This window comes from Xyrauchen texanus, chromosome 10 (assembly GCF_025860055.1).
Source record: "Xyrauchen texanus isolate HMW12.3.18 chromosome 10, RBS_HiC_50CHRs, whole genome shotgun sequence".
NCBI lineage: Eukaryota > Metazoa > Chordata > Actinopteri > Cypriniformes > Catostomidae > Xyrauchen > Xyrauchen texanus.
Genome location: NC_068285.1, coordinates 30,148,891 through 30,166,993, shown reverse-complemented (window position 1 = coordinate 30,166,993; position 18,103 = coordinate 30,148,891).

The window sequence follows — 18,103 nt, the reverse complement described above, 5'->3', positions numbered from 1 at the left end:
TAAAGCATAACTTATGTTGAGACTTTTATTTAATTTATTTTTTATTAATGCCAAGGTCTTTACATTAAATTGTAGTCCAAATTGCAGAACATGAATAGCCAAAAAATAATAATAAATAATAAAAATAATATAAGGTTGAACAATGAAAGCATTTTTTGACTTTTCAATGATTTTTGTTTTTTATGCCCGTCAAAGACATAATATAGAAGTTACAGTCAACCAGAAAGTGACTTGACATTGCAACTCTCCACGTGTCCAACTTGCAGAGGTGGGACCAAGTCATTGTTTTCCAAGTCACAAGTAAGTCTCAAGTCATTGCATTAAAGTCCCGAAAGTGAAGTCCCAAGTCAAGGCAGTCAAGTCCCAAGTCAAGGCAGTCAAGTCCCAAGTCAAGGCAGTCAAGTCCCAAGTCAAGGCAGTCAAGTCCCAAGTCAAGTCCAAGTCAATTTACAAATCGCCAACTTTAGCTTCAAGTCTTAAAGAAGTCATTAGTGCGCTTTGCCCAAATTAGTGTCAGAGTATTAATTACTATAGTAAATGTATACTAATTTTATCTAGAAGTTTCTAATTTAAAATCTAATTTTATCTTTCTTTTTTTTTATCGATATCTACCTGTAAAGACCAAAGAGGGTAATAAAGATGATACATGGATCTTATCTTTGACACACATTAAGGCAAACCAAACTTTTACTATAAACACGCTGTGAAAGGACGCTGAACGTGCTGAACTGGTGAGTGAAATCTGAAATATTACCAGGCAGTGGCTAAGGGCAGACATTTAAGTTGCATATACGAAGTTATATACTGTAAAGGGCCGCAAACCGAGTAAATGATCGGATTTGTGATTTTTCGAACCACAACCAGATTTTACAGGGACAATTCCCCGAGCAACTTGATTAAGTGTCTTGCTCAAGGACACAATGGTGGTGGCTATGGGGATCGGACCAGTGACCTCTGATTACAAGTGATGTGCTTTAGTCCACTACGCCACCACCACTCCATATTAAGCATGCCGCCTATATTAAGCATTATTTTGACTGTAATAAAACGGGTTCCTATGGGGCTGGGCACACAAAAGTGTAATATGTTTCTCGTGGAAGACCCCGATTGTGTGTGCAAAGTTTGGGAATGATCGCCACTCAGAGCCAACGCGGCGCCTTAAATGTAATCATTTAACAGAGGCTTAATAGAATCAGACTATATTAAGCATATTATTACTGTAATAAAATGTGTTCTGGGCCTGGGCACACAAAAGTGTAATATGCTTTCGTGGAAAGACCCCGACAGTAAAGTTTGGGAACGCTCGCTCAGCCAACACAGCGGCCTAAAACGCACTTTGGCCCTTTATTGTTTCCCCCACTGGTATACAATGTAGAGCTTATGGAAAAGTGCCTACAAAATGATAAAGAGTTTTTTATATCTGAGATGTACTGTTGCAAATGATTTTAATGTCATTCTAAATTTTGCAAGCACAGTATTAAAGTGAATAATCAGGTGATATGAAAATACTGAAAATTATTGAAAATATTGAGCCTCAATATGTAATGAAATATATAACTTTTTTTTTTTTTTTTTTGCGTAAGGTTTGTTACTACCTTCAAAGCAATGGAAATAAATTTGGAAAATTGAACTAACAGAGTCCAGTGGGTTTATCGGGGCTGGTGAAAATGAATGTAAACTTTCTATAGTTCCTGTGCAAGTGTAATCTAAAAAAGGAAACAAGACTGTGATCACTTATGCCTTTTTGGATGAAGGCAGCACAGCTCTATTTTGTACATTTGGTTAAATGAACAGACTTGGCCTAACAGGAAAAACGACTAATATTTTCTTGTGTATGATGGGCCAAGAGAAGGTCACAACTACTCATGTTGTTTCAGGATTGGAGGTGGCAGGTTTAAATGAGGAATGTTTTTGTGAATTACCGGATGCCTACACGCAAGATGCTATGCCAGTGCATAGTGGAAAAACCCCACGACAGAAGGATCTGCATGGATTGCCGCATTTAAAATATGTGAATTACCTGAGATTGACTCTACTGACATAAAGCTGCTAAAATGTTCCAAAGGTCTTGGAATCACTTCAAGTGATTTGCAGTGTTAATGATGGACCCTATGCAATTAGAACAAGGCTGGGTTGTACAGTAAATGGTCCATTAAGAGGAGATAGTGGCCAGCAATATTATTCTGGACATTCTGAAGTCACATTTTATAGAATTTTGGTTCTGGACTTAGGTGAGCTTTTGCAACAACATTTTAAGGCTGATTTTCCCGAATGGAGCAAAGACGAACAAGTTGTTTTTTCCAGAGAGGACCACAAGTTTATTGAGATGGTAACCAATTCATTAAAGCTTGTTGATGGCATTATTTTATTGGCTTGCCTTTGAGAAATAAAGACGTTCATATGCCAAATAATAGAGTAATTGCTGAACAGCGTGCTCTGAGCCTAAAGAAAAGGTTGAAAAAATATGCTTAATTTCATGTTGAATATTCTAATTTCATGATAGACCTTATTTCAAAAGCATATGCAGTGAGATTGCCAGCTGAGAATCTGGGACGCAGTGATGGTAAAGTATGGTATATATCTAATCATTGTATCTACCATCCTGGGAAAGGGTAACTCCGGGTTGTATTTGATTGTGTAACCACATTTCAAGGGACATCTTTAAATGCCCAGCTCCTACAGGGTCCAGATCTTACCAGTTCATTGATCGGAGTGATAACAAGATTTAGAAAGGAACCGATCATGCTAATGGTGGATATCGAAGCTATGTTTCATCAGGAGAAAGTACCAGAGGAAGATGCAGACTTGTTGAGGTTCCTCTGGTGGCCTGATGGTGACCTTACTCTAGATATGGTCGAATATCGTATGGTTGTGCATCTCTTTGGAGCTACTTCTTCACGAGATGTGCAAACTTTGCCCTCAGAAGATGTGCAGAAGATAATAACAATGACTTCAGCAAAGAAACAACTGATGCGATCTTGCATTGCATTTATGTGGACGACAGTCTTGTGACAGCTAATTCAGAGGACGAAGCAATTTCTCTTTATCATAACTTGGTAGCTATTTGCGCAAAGGTACAGTCTAAATCTGCTGGCAAAAATCCCAGAGGAATGCTGAGCAAAAAATCTGAAGGATTTAGATTTAGGTCAAGATCTACTTCCTTTAGAGAGAGTGTTGAGGGTACAATGTGCATTCAATCTGATACCTTCAAATTTTAGATTGTGCTGCAGCAGAGACCTCTGATAAAAAGGGGGATCCTCGCTACGGTGAGTTATGCCTATGATCCCTTTGGAATTCTGGCTCCTGTTGTTTTATATGCTAACAAGATCTTTGCAAGAATTGTGTAGGAAGAAACATTTTCATGATGTTTACTCACAATCGCATGTTGCCTTTGTTATGGGGAAGGCTAGAGTAGCTCCATTGAAGTTAGATTAAATTCCCTCAATGTAAATTACAGCTGCAACATTGTCAAGTCATATGGATACATTGTGCAGAACAGAGCTGCACATGCAACTACAAGATAAATTTTTTTGGACTGATAGTACTTCTTTACTGAAATCTCAGAAATGAAAACTCCCGGTACCGACACGTTATTGCCAACAGAGTTTCAAAAATTCTTAAGGTTTCTCGAGCATGCTAATGGAGGTATCTGAACACTGCATTAAATTCAGTAGATGTGGCTTCTAGAGGGTTGAAAGTTAAATTGTTCCTGAAGAATGAGATGTGGGTGTCTGGACCTCAGTTTCTTCAATCTGAAAGGGAGTGGCCTATCATTCCATATGATCTGGGAGAAAGTTCATCAAAAGAAGTGTTGCAGTCAATACTGTACAAACCGAGGAGAGCAAGGATGTTGTAACATACTTTATCCAGCACTTCACATCTTTGATCTCTTTAAAAAGGTCAGTAGCTTGGATTCTCAGATTTAAACAATTACTTCTGTGCCTAAGTCAGAAGAGAAAATCATGAGAATGTTGTTGGTACAATCTAGCATGAATGAGGATCAATGGAGGCAACCTTTGGAAGAAGAAATGGAAAAATCAAAGACCAATATAGTAGAGGTAATCTTCCTGTGGAGGAGCTCAACAAGGCTGAATTAGAGGTAATTCACTACTGCCAGAGAAAAAAAAATGTCTGATGAATACTCAAGCTTACATAAAGGAAAAAATGTGAAAAGGAACAGTCCCATTTACATGCTTAATCCGGTGTTTGAAGATGGCGTTTTGGGGGTTGGTGGACGGCTGAGTAGGGCAGCTATGCCTGAAGAGTCTAAACATCCTGTAATACTGGCAAATGACTCTCACATCTCAAGTATCATTCTTAGACACATTCATCAAGAAGTGGGTCATGGGGGTCGAAATTATACGCTGTCAAGGTTGCGCCAAATGAATTGGATACTTGGTGCTAGTGTAGTTGTAATGAAGACTCAGGTAAGTTGGGATCCATCAGCAGTGTTTAATAGAATATACAAAGTCGTACAGGCAATGGTCAGGTAGCAGGCAAACAGATAGATGAGAGGCAATCAAAGTCAGAATCAGAGCAGGCAGGAGATCGGGGCAGGCAGCAAACAACGAGAAACAGTGAACAAAGCTAGGTAGGTACAAGAAAGACTGAGAGATAAACAGGGAAAACGCTTGGAAATGTAGCCGGAGCAAACAAGACTTTGCAAAGAGTGAATGAGCTGAGTGGCTTAAATAGAGCGTGGCAAACAGGGAACAGCTGTGGAGTAATCAGACCTAGGTATGCGGGCTTATGGGAAATGTAGTCTTAGAGGTCAGTACTCCGGAGAATCTGATCTCCGATGGCTGAAGGGGGAGGAGCTCTCTGTGTTCGTGACAGAGCCCCCCCCCTGTGAGCGGCTCCAGACGCGAGGATGCGACCTGCGTCGAGGTCTCCCCCGAGGTCGAGGGGCCGGTCTCTCCGGATTGGTCCGGTGGAACTCAGTGATGAGATCTTTTCTCCGGAAAGTACCCCTCCCAATCCACCAGGTATTGGATCCGACCCCGGTGACGTCTGGAGTTGAGCAGAGTACGCACCAGAAAGGCCTCCTCGCCGCCCACAATCATGGGGGGGGGCCCGGGGGGCGCCTCCTCCTCAGCCCTCGGAACATCAGCCGGTTTGAGCAGGGAGACATGAAAAGTGGGAGAAATACGATAATTAGCAGGGAGTTGCAAACGGAAAGAAACTGGATTAATTTGTCTAAGAATTTTAAAGGGGCCCACATACCTAGGACTGAGTTTCTTGCATGGTAAGCGTAGACGGAGGTCTCGGGTTGAGAGCCAAACCCATTGACCAGGGGCGTAGTTGGGACCGGGAGGACGATGACGATCGGCTTGTTCTCTGGAACGATTCACCGCCCGCTGTAGGTGGACGTGGGCCTGGTCCCATATCGCCTCACTACGCTGCAGCCAGTCGTTGACTGCGGGGACCTCTGAGGGTTCGCCGGTCCACGGAAAGAGAGGGGGTTGGTAACCCAGAATGCATTTGAAGGGGGTCAGATTGGTTGATGGTTTGAGGAGTGAAGTCTGGGCGTATTCGGCCCATGGAAGGTAGCGACTCCAATCCGCCTGATTGCGATGGCAGTATGTTCGGAGGAATTTTGTTATCTCCTGATTCAGGCGTTCCGTCTGACCGTTGGACTGCGGGTGGTACCCTGAGGTGAGACTGATGTTGACGTTTAGGAGGCAGAAGAAAGCTTTCCATACCCTGGATGTGAACTGTGGGCCCCGGTCCGAGACGATGTCCTCTGGAAGTCCATAGTAACAAAAGACGTATTGGAACAGGTGCTCGGCGGTCTCGAGGGCTGTGGGCAGTTTGGGCAGAGGTATGAGACGGCAGGCCTTGGAGAATCGGTCAATGACGGTGAGAATTGTGGTATGGTGTTGAGAGTTGGGTAGGTCAGTAATAAAGTCCACAGCGATATGCGACCAGGGACGTCGAGGTATGGGTAGCGGTTGAAGCAGGCCAGCTGGCGGTTGTTTAGGGGTCTTGGCTATGTTGCAGGCTTGACACTTGTTCACGAAGTCGGTCGTGTCGTCCGGTTCCGCAGAAGCGGTTCCGCAGCAGGCAGATGGTGGCCGTGATGCCCAGGTGTCCGGAGTGCGGAGCGTCATGTACCCAGCAAATGACCCTCTCCCGCAGACTGGGAGGTACGAAGGTCCGGTTAGGTGGACATTCAGGTGGAGGCGGAGTGGTGGCATGAGCCTGGGTGATGTCTGACATGAGGTCCCACTGGATGGGAGCAAGAACCAACTCGGGAGGGACTATGGGTTCGGCGTTAGAACTTAGAGGTGTGGCTTCGTGCTGTCGAGAGAGAGAGTCGGCCTTGACATTCTTGGACCCAGGGAGGTAAGAAATAGTGAAGTCAAAACGGGTAAAGAATAGAGCCCATCTGGCCTGTCTGGGGTTGAGTCTTTTGGCAGAGCGAAGGTACTCAAGGTTGCGATAATCCGTGAAAACCGTGTGTCTGGCCCCCTCCAACCAATGTCGCCATTCTTCCAGCGCGGCTTTCATAGCCAGGAGTTCTCGGTTGCCGACGTCGGCCGAAGAGAGTTTACGGGAGTAGAAGGCGCAGGGAAATAGCTTAGGGGGATTACCTTGGCGTTGAGAGAGAATTGCTCCAATGCTCGTGTTAGAGGCGTCCACCTCTACCACGAACGGTATGTCAGGGTCAGGGTGGTGCAGGATGGGTGCAGAGGTAAAGCGCTCCTTTAGCTGAGTGAAGACCCGGAGGGAATCGGAGGTCCAGTGAAGTTTGGTTTGATGCCCCTTTACCATGGCGGTGAGAGGTGAGGTGCTGAAATTTCTGATAAACCTCCGGTAAAAGTTGGAGAATCCCAGAAAACGTTGGAGTTCCTTCACCGTGGTGGGTTGAGGCCAGTTTAGCACGGCTTGGACCTTATTGTCATCCATGGCCACCCCCTCAGGGCTGATGATGTACCCCAGGAAGGCAACTGATCTTAAGTGGAACTCACATTTCTCAGACTTGGCATACAACTGATGTTGGATCAGGTGCTTCAGCACCGTTCTAACCTGGACGATGTGTTCCTCGAGGGAATCGGAGTAGATCAAGATATCATCGATATATATATGATCAGGCACCTATTGAGCATGTCCCTGAAGACGTCGTTAATGTAGGATTGGAACACTGAGGGGCTGTTGGACAGGCCGAACGGCATGACCAGATATTCGTAGTGGCCGCTGGTGGTGGAAAAGGCGGTCTTCCACTCGTCCCCCTCCCGAATACAAATCAAGTTGTAGGCACTTCGCAAGTCCAACTTAGTATAGATTTTTGCCGACCTCAGTTGTCCTAGGGCGGAGGGAACTATAGGCAGTGGGTATCGGAACTTTACAGTGACGTCGTTACGGCCACGATAGTCAATACAGGGGCGGAGCGAGCCATCTTTCTTGCCCACGAAGAAGAACCCGGCTGCCGCTGGGGAGGTGGAGTGTCGGATGAACCCCTTGGCTTGTTCCTCCTCGATGTAGGACTTCATGGCGAGAGATTCAGGGTCAGACAGGGGATAGATTCTGCCATGGGGCGGTGTAGCACCGGGATTGAGCTTGATAGCGCAGTCGCTGGAACGATGCGGTGGAAGTAGTGACGCCTTGGCCTTGCTGAAGGCCTCACTTAAGTCGGCGTATGACGGAGGAATCACTGGGGATGTGTCGGAGTTCCTTACGACGTGGGTGGACCCCACGGAGGTAGGTTGAATGATTCGCAGACATTTCGTAGAACAGGTAGGGCCCCACTGAGAGAGTTGATTGTCCCGCCAGGAAATGTGTGGGTCGTGTAGTCGGAGCCAGGGAAAGCCAAGAATTACAGGATTGCGAGGAGATTGGATGATGTAGAAGCTGTAGCGTCTGGAGGAATCAATGAAGGATAATCATTAACTCAGCAGGTCCATGAAAACAAGAACTTACTGTTCCAACTCCCCTAATTACTGCAATAGCGCCGACTAGTCTCCACGAGCACAATAAATGTATTGACAAAGAGACAAGGAACTATTGACAGGAAATCCTCGTGACTGCTAAGCCCCCCCTTTCCCATATGACTCGCCTCACACCGCGTGCTTTACCATGTGAGATCTTGAATGTAAAAATGTGGGTATGTGTGTTTTCAGTTTAAACTTAGAAATGTATGTCTAATGAAATATGTTTTAATCCCTGTGTGTTTATTTGTCTGATGATAGATCAAAACTAGTTGAAATTAGTTTAGTAGTGTATTAAAACCTGTTACAGTTAATAAGGTGATCTTATATTTAATAGCCTAACAGTGTATATCCACGTCTAAGTGAACCAAGTACATCTTTCTTGGTATCAAATTAAACCTTACGATTTGTCCTAGCCGAAAATAAATATAAGGTCACCTTAGAATGGTATTTCGGCTATGTTTACCATCTTTTGAGTCATTCAGCCCAAAATCTCTTACCGTCATAAACACAGTCATAAACATGCAAATGAGCCTGACGGGACAAAGGAATCATTCTCCTGGCCAAAGGAAGGAGAATTTTATGACCCCCAAAGGAAGGCTCAGTCAGGGCTGATTCTCACCAAATTTGTACTGAGAAGGAGAAATTACCCCTTTTAATCCTATATATATATATATATATATATATATATATATATATATATATATATATATATAATCCATGTGATAAAAATATTGACATGTATCTTATGTTCCATCTCATAATTTTCCTAAATGTTGTTGGTCTATGTTTCTTGCAAACTCTAATGGGTTAATGTTTCAGACTTTGCATACTATGGTTACCCGAAATCATATGTGTGGCATATTTGGTCTCTATAACTTGGTATTTCAAGATTGAAATGACTGTGTACATGATATGTCGATAACAACAACATATTAGTATTACAAGTATATTTCCTAGTTTTCTTTCTTGCACATGCAATGAGAAATGTGAGAACAAAAGAGCAATAAACCAAATTCCCACCTGGAACCCAAACCCTTCTCATTGGTCGAGCCAATGAGAGGTGGGACACGCTTTCTAAGGGCATAAATTGCACCAACAACGGACCTTCAGCTCTTACTTCCCTCATCTTCTTACTCTTAGTCCTCTTATCTCTTAGCTCTCTTATTCCTCTTACTTCCCTTATCTCCTCTTATCTTCGAAAGCTCTTATCTTCTTCCTCTCTCTCTTGCTTCCAACTCCCAACTTACTTCATCTCTCCTTGGACTTCCCCGGCACCCTCTCTCTCCTCTTCTGCTGAACATTTGCAACTGCTTGGAACAACCCCTCAACTCTCTCTTCAAGTGAGTCTCAACTCCACGCTCTGGAAACACCGAACCGAAATCCTCCGCCTCAAGAAAGCCCCGAGGACGCGACATCCACGCAGCCTTGCTCAGCCACACATAGGCCCATTTTGCAAGTATCATTTCATCTGAAATCCAAACGCGTTAAAGTGTGTAATTCCATTTGCTGGCTCTTAAGGGTTAACTGTTGTAATAAGTTGCTATCCTTAATAATCTCTTTATTTTCCTTATTGCTTCTACTCTGTTTATTTTATGTTTATTTTATGTTTATTTTATGTTTATTTTATGTTACATGTTAAGTGTCTGTTTGTCAAGTGTAGTGATATATACTAGTTCCTTGTATTAAACCCAATTATATGCTTGATTGTCTGTGTGTGTTGATCATAAGACAAAGCCTCTTTAATGTGCGATTTTAAGCTACGAGCTGATATTATCAAAGTAAGTTAACGTGCTTTGATGAGTAAGCTTATAACTAAGAATAAACCTTCAAGGAAATTGATCAGGAATATTTAGCAAAGCTGTTCAGCTGGACAAACTGACTGGTTGCGTGTAGCCTCACGGGTCAATTCCATTGAGGGTCTAATTAAATTAATATAGCCTGTCTGCATATAATGTATATTCCTAATTAATTATAATTCGTGGTGTTTAATTATCTATATATATTTGAAGCAGACTCCTGGACTATATAAGCCCTTTTTGGGGCGTTTTTACAATGTGTATGGGTATCCGGGTCAAATCGTCTGATTAATCATTGATTACGATCATTGAAATTAATTATACATTTCCCCAAACCTGCCCTGCATACCCTACATATTAATGGTGGAGATTAATGCGGGCACATTTTAAGCTTTGTTTTGTGAACGAATGCATTGTCAATTTTGTGTATTTTTGTTGTTAATTTTGTATGCGAACGCACTGAAAGGCACAAAAAGCCTGTCTCAGTTCAGCACGATTAACAAGTTGCTAAATAATGTCTAAACATTTGGTGCCACTGTTGAGTGATAAAGTAAACTGCAGTTCATAATATTAAAATTGCTTCTGTGAAGACGCGCTATATTTTAATATTACAAACCAGACCTGTTCAGAACGATGATCTTCTGTCAGGGCGATAGAAGATTGGGTGAAGCGATGCTCCTTCTCTCATCTTAGTAAGGCCTGAGATTATAAACGTTATAAAAATTACTCCTGGTTTACATTGACTTAGCTAATCAATCGAAAACCTAATACATTTTGAATAAGTGCTATATTTCTAATGTGTATGGGAGCCGAACACAGACATACAATTCCTGTTGTCCACATTTACTCGTAGTGCAGGGAAAAAGAATCTGTCACGCCATTTATGTAAAGCATAGCACCAGAAAGAAAGAAAAAAACAGACCCGCCGAGGTCTCAATTGAATAATTGTGATTTTGCAGAAAATCACAGCGTAACACGCGCCCAGATTTGAGTCACACTGAAATATAGGGTGTTATTTTACTAACAAACAATAGAGGGCAGCCTGTAAAAGCTTGACTAGTTTTCAAGTTACTCCCACCCCATGACGTCATCTTGCGCGTGCGCAAGTACGCCATCGTGTGGGCATTAGCAGACAGGTCATATATAGTTATTTAATTTGCTTTTTCAAATTACTCCCACCCCATGACGTCATAAGTACGCCATCGTGTGGACATTAACAGACAGGTCATATTTATTTAATTTAGTTCCCAAATTACTCCCACCCCATGACGTCATTGTGCGCGAGCACAAGTACGCCATCGTGTGGACATTCATTGTAGGTCATTTTTTTTTCCTCAAACCCTTTCTCCTTGTGAAGATTTACAGGGCGGTTTTGACTGTCAATCCATGTTTGCAGTTACAAGCTTTGCTTGTGCTAATATTATTGGATGTTAAACAATTCTTCTACCTCCGACTGTTACACTTAATTGGGTTCAAACAAAATTTGAATTTAAAATTTAAAGTTAAGTCTCATTCCAGTTGGGTCATTTCAGATACCATCACTGATATCTTACAGCAATCTGATTATCATCGGACACAATTCTGATCTCTAACTTTTCTTACACTTATTCAAATTTGGTTTGAAACAAACAAATTTCGAATGTAAATTTGAATTAAGTCTCTCATTTCAATTATTATTAATTAATGTGATTTAATTATTATTAATTATTATTAATATTATTTTTAATTCTTTTTTTATTTAAAAAAAATATATATTTTTTTCCTTTATTTCTTTTTTTTCCTCTCCCTCTTTGATACTTTATTACGACTGTATCCTTACTATCTTAGATGCTACTTGACATCCTTTTACATGCTTATTTAAATTGAGTTTAACAAGTTTAAATTTAATTTAAATTAAGTTTGTCTGTCCATTGTTTACTTCTGTCTTTTCTTGTGGTTGGATTGGTCTGATAATTAACATCATTATCAAATTTCCCCTTTATTTCTCATTATTTGGTAAAGCTTTTGCCTGTTATTTCTACGCACATAATTACTCAATTTGGTTTAAACAAGAAAGCCTTAATTCACTTTAAGACTTTCACTGGCTAAATCCTGTTCTGTATTTGCATGTAGAATTCCCTAGTGTGCTGTGGTGATTCGACAGTCATCTCTGGTGGTTCCCAGCAAGCTGGTTTGTCCGACCGGCGTTACCGACGCTGGCTGTATGTGAATCTCGGACTCTTCTGTCTCTTTTCATTGGTGCGGCACGCAAAGACATCAGCAATTTGGCACTCCAAAGAGAGTCAACCCCGTCAGTCGACACACGCGGCAAGTTGAAATAATTACCTAAACCAGGGCCTAAAGAGGGGCCACTCTTACGAGGGTTCTAGGGAAAATCCAATCTTGTTGTGCCGTCTGACAGTTGACACCTTGGTGTTGCCGGTTGTGTTTAAAGTCAAGTTGTTTGAGAGGGCGCACCGTGATAGTAGCAGAGGGCCCGGGGACACTGCGGTCCAGTGTTCGGGACCGTTGGAAAGATTGACCACACGCTGGTCCCCAGCAGATTGACACTGATTCACCCCAGGCAAACTAAAAGAAGGTAAATTCCATCCACCAGTATAGGCCACATAATAGTAAACATTCCCCCGGTCATTTAAGCATTCGGCCCATTTCTTTTCTTTCTCTCCCCTAAGTCACACCATCTTCCTAGGGTTTATACCTCGATAGCGCCCCACCCTGTTGGTCCTATCATAAACCCTAGCTGGGGTGGTAGACTTAGGCCCTTTTTCTCCTGCCTATCTATTCCTAACATTAATTGTGTTCTATTTTATTCTGCTGTTCTATTCTGTCGTAGTGTGTACTTCCAGTTCACATTAAGACAGAGCCTACAAGAGCCATCAAGGAAAACTGAATAAAGAGACAAACAGGCAGCCCGCATCCTCAGATAACCCTTGTGGGCTGCCGCCTTGTCAAATTCTTTATTTAGACCTGCACTGACCCGCGAAATTCGGCCCACTTAACTGTCTAACTGTCTACCCCAGTTAGTCAAAATTACGGCTTATAATAGCCACCTCATTGTAACTCGCTAACCCTACGCGTACTTGCATTGGCCTCTTTGTGTGTGCTGTTCTTTTCTCTCGCCTACAGTAAGCCAGTATGTCCCATTCGTCCAGTCCCGCAGCCCACTGGGATCACCTCAAGGCCTGGTTGAGTGCAATGACGAACACCGTCCTACCCAAGGACGCCAGGGACCTACAGCCCCTAGGTCGAGAGCAACTAAACGCCGAATTGGACAGCCCAATGGCCCACGATCCAACACAGAGCTACAACCACAAAGAATGGACCAAGATCATCGGAAGTCTTGCCCACAATCTCATCGCCCAGGCACGGATAAATGAGCAAAGCAACCTCGACCTGGAGCAGGAGGGTCGCAGCTTAAAACTCCAAGCTGAGGAGGCCCGTAGGAACCAAGCCAAAACTCAGAATCATCTAGATCAGCTACGCCTCGAGACCAAGGAACAGCAAGAAGAAGTAGAGAGACTTCAAAATGCCCTGGAAATTCTTCTCCTGGATACAGACCAAAGAGAACAGATGGAGAGAACAGCCAGAGAGGAACTCGATGAAAAGATGCAACAAGGCGAGTCTCTCCTTGCAAGAGCAGAGACTGCACTAAAAGACAGAGATGCTAAAGCCAGAGCCTGTGAAAAACACCTGAACATGGCCCGAGCTGAAATCCATGAACTTATTCAGCACAGAGACCATCTCCAATATGAACTTGACACTGTTCACAGAGAACTGAAACATTCTTATAGACTGCAAAGCGAACAGAAAAGGGAAACGCACACCACAGAGTTTCCCCTGACCAGTGGGCCCAAGCTTTTCAGCCAAGAGCTCAGAGCTGAAAAGGGGAGTGAAAGCCCACTGTTCAACATGTCACCAACCAGCCTCCAAGAACCCCCATCAGCAACAAAAGGGTGGGAGCCCGCACACCAAAGCCTGGTCACTAACCACGGCATGGCTCCCAAAGAACTTGACAAGCTGGCCAGAAACATCCCTACTTTCACCCCAAGTCCTGCAAGAGGCCACGACGTGCACGCCTACCTGCAAGACATAGACTTTCACTTGCACACTGTTCCCCACGTGGCCATGCGGGACAGATTGTACCTGCTCAGAATTACGTCTAGCCGTGACGTATGCAGCTTCCTAGACCGTCAACCAGAGGCTGTCAAAACAAACTACCAACAACTGCGAGACTTGGCCCATAAAGCTTTCATCAAGCAGAAAATTGCTTCTGAAAAGACTGTAAAAATTCCAACCATTTGCCCTGTCACTGATCAGCGCTCAGAGCTGGCACTAGAGGGCACCCACCAGCACCACAGTAACAGACCTTTTTACCACGAGTCAAGACCATTTCATGACAGAAGAGGGCAGCACAACCATGATGGTGCCCGTCCTAAGCACCAGAGCGGGCGCTCTGAAAGATTCTACGATGGCCCACGGCCATCCCACAACCAAAAGGGTGGAGCCACGTGGGAAGCCAACCGATGGCCCAGACAGAACCGAACCCCGTCGACGAGAACGTCAAGCCCAGACAGCCCGAAGCGGAACACCTCGCGGCATGCCTCAGGCAAGTCCAAGTCCGAGCCTACCCCAAAGAAAAACAGTGAGGCCAAGTCAGAGGCCGCAGAGCTCTTGAAAATCCTGAAAGAGCTTCTCCATAAGAAACCTCACAAGGAAGACAAAGTGGACAGGTCGGACTCCTCATGACTAAGTGTGAGGCCTGAAACCAACACCCTGCCTGACTGCCCTCCTACTGAACCAAGCACCCAAATCACCGCTCTTCAGAAACAGACTAACGAACCAGCTATCACATCACCAAGTGACAGCGACACCCACTCACTGCAGTTGACAACCACACATCCTGCAGCTGACAACCCAATCCGTCACACCAGTGACCAAGCCCCTAAGATACCAGAAAGTGCTGTTTTGGTTGTGTGTCTCTGCACCGACTCACCCAAGACTTTGACTCCTTCTGCCCCAAGGTCACAGCTGACCTGCACTTGAATGGTGTAACTGCCACTGACATCATACTTGCACTATGGGCAGACAACTCAGCCATCAGCCTCTCATTATACAATGCTCTCATTGAAGACGCACCGGACCTTCCATCTGCCAGCAAGCGCACCCGCTTTCCTTTGAACTCATGCCCATCAACAGTGGTGACCGCCAAAAGGATCGGCGCCTTGAACGTGAACTGGAACTTCCGGTGTCTGACCCACTACTTCTTGATCCTTCCAGACCTGCCCCATGATGTCCACATCGGAGCAGATATTCTGATTCACCTCAACACTCATGTAGACATTATTAATGAGGTCTTGTGGGCCCCACTGACTTTACAGCCTCCTGTGATTCCAACCAATACTGCTAACCTCCGGTCAGGCCAGACCATTCCAGAGGTCTGCACCTTGGTCAACGAACAGGAAACTGTAGTACCAGCATACACCAAAGGGGTCGCTGTTCGGCTCAACATGCGCTGTGGTCAAACCCTAAACCACACGCTGGGTTTCTTTCAACCTTCACCCGAATGCGTTGAACTTGGACTCACGCTGGAAGCCACGCCCCTCACTGAAGTGTCATCCCGTGCTGTTTACATCCTCTTCAACAACTGCATGGCAATGGACATCACAATTCCAAAAGCCTACCGGGCAGGATGGCTAGTGAGCCACGACTTTCATGACTTTGAACTAACAATACCAATTATTGGGCCCATCCCTGCTTCAATGATACCCGAAGGGCACACAGACAACACCGTGCTCACAACCCCCTTCAAGATCATCTCCATAACTTCAGTCATGCCAGTGGACAAAGACCAGGTATGCAGAACAGAACTGACAAAGGACCAACACCTTGCAGTATACACAGACTCCAAACAGCCTACGTCGATGGATGTTCCTACAACCAAGAGGACATTCGTCAAGCAGGAGCAGGTGTATTATGGGTAAATGACCTGCCGTGCCCACCACAACACTTCAAGCTGGGCCCGCAGTCATCACAGTATGCGGAGGTTGCAGCCATTCTCATAACTCTGCAAATCGCATCGACCCATAACATCACAGAACTCCTGATCTGCACAGACTCCAACTACGCCAGACTCAGTTTCACATGCCACCTTCCAAACTGGAAACAAAATGGCTTTAAAACTTCGAACGGCAAGCCTATCAAACACCAACACCTGTTCCAAGAATGTGATGACGTCACAAGAAATTACAACATAATTGTCTACTGGAAGAAAGTGAAAGGACACTCAAGGCAACCAGGCCTCGACAAAGACTTGAATGACCAAACCGATGCACTTGCCAGGACTGGCGCACTGCACGGTACTCTATGGTCACCTCCAACCCTCCCGACCACCTTGAACATTGCAGTGATAACCCGTAGCAAAAGAACTTTTCCTGCAACAGTACCACCCTCACAGCCTCTAACGCTGGCTCCGCAGATGTCAAACAACGACATAGCGGACATGCAAGCCTCTGACACATCCAGAAAGACTTTCCTAAACCACCTCTCTGACCCCACCAACCACCCTCTACCGCCGTCTGACCTCACTGACAACCCGTGCCTCAGACGACTGCATGACATGAAGCACATGCTGCGTGTGATCAACAACATTTTGTGGTATGCACCTGATGACATCACAGCGCCAAGGCTTGTGGTGCCACAGTGCCTAAGGGGGGGTCATGCTAAGTTATGCCCACGACGCACCATGTGCCAGGCACCACGGCGCCAGAGCCACTTATGAGACACTGAAACAAGTGGCATGCTGGCCCCGCATGCAGGAACATGTGACAGAATATGTCAGAGAATGCCTGGTTTGCTGCCAGTTTCAACCGGCAAACCCAAACCACATAGCTCCACTGCAACGCAGGAGAGTCACATTCCCATGGTCAGACCTCCAAATCGACTGGGTAGGACCTCTGCCCAGGTCGACGAGGGGCAACAAATACTTCCTCACAGTCGTGTGCCAGTTCACAAAGTGGGTAGAGTGTCTTCCAGCAGCCAACGACACTGCCCAGACCACGGCATACCTCCTGACGAACCACATCTTCTCCAGGTTCGGACTGCCCCTGAGAGTCAACTCAGACAGAGGCATTCACTTTACGGCCGAAATTCAGACTGAGATACCACAGCTAAAAGAGCAACTCACCACACAAAGTGCATCCCTGCAGACCATCGGCAAGACCTTGAGAGGAACTGTGGTAATTCTCAACACTCACAGCATTATGCTGAACCAGACAGTGAACTCCATGAAACAGCTGTTTACTGTCTTTCAGAACGACTTTGCTCAAACGCAGCTGGTCACAGCCCTGGTGACAGACATGCTGCGGGAGGTGAGCTCCTCCATTGACAGCCTAGCCATGGGTAGCATTCCACCGTACCTGATACCCTTAAGCCTTGTACAAACCGTGCTGGCTTCCGCCATCACCACGACAACTGACCCGTTACAACTACACCTTGCCTACTCTCTGGGTAGCACCATCCCACTCTACATCGACCCCGAGCAGAGGGAAGTGGGTTTTCTCCTGAACCTACCCATCATAGAGTCAAGCCAAATCTACCGGCTCAAGGACATTGTCAACATCGGGTTTTGGAAAAGTAACACACACATCAAGATCCACACCCCAGACGTGGTGGCCTACCACGACAGCGACCCACGGCTGTACCTGGCCCCAAAACTGCACATGTGCACGTTGACCAAAGACATTCACTACATCTGCCCCAGTAAACCCTTCCTCAGAGACAACACTGACAGAATCTGTGGGCTGCAACACCTGGGCAGCGATACCCGCTGCCCCGCCGATGCCAAGCCTCGCACTCAAGTCACCGAGACCCAAGCCGAGATCGTAGGCGACAGGTGGCTCATTAACACTCCGGTGCGCACAGCTACACTCACCTTGCCCAACCAGAGCATGTGGATTCAAGTCCCGAAAGGTGCCATCCTCCACCTCGATGACCTGGCACTATACCATCTCCCAGGCAAAGAATACGAAACAGAACTGGAAATCCCATCTTTTTCCAGAATCAAAACCTCACCCTAGATCCAGAACTTGAACTATGGATCGAAAGAGGGGGCTCCGAGTTAATTGACATTGCTCCTATCAACACAGCCCTCCAAGCCTTGTCTCGAATGCCCATCTTGACCACTTCACCTGTTGTCCGAGCCTGGACCGCAGCAGACACTGCGCTGTGCATCTCTATGGGAATCAGCCACCTCCTGACACTAGGCCTAGCCTTCCTCTTGTACAGGAGGCTCAACGAGATGCAAACCATCCACAGTCAAGCTCACGAAAGCCATGTCTGTAGGTTTCCGACGGAACCCCCGGAAAGAGGGGACCATGA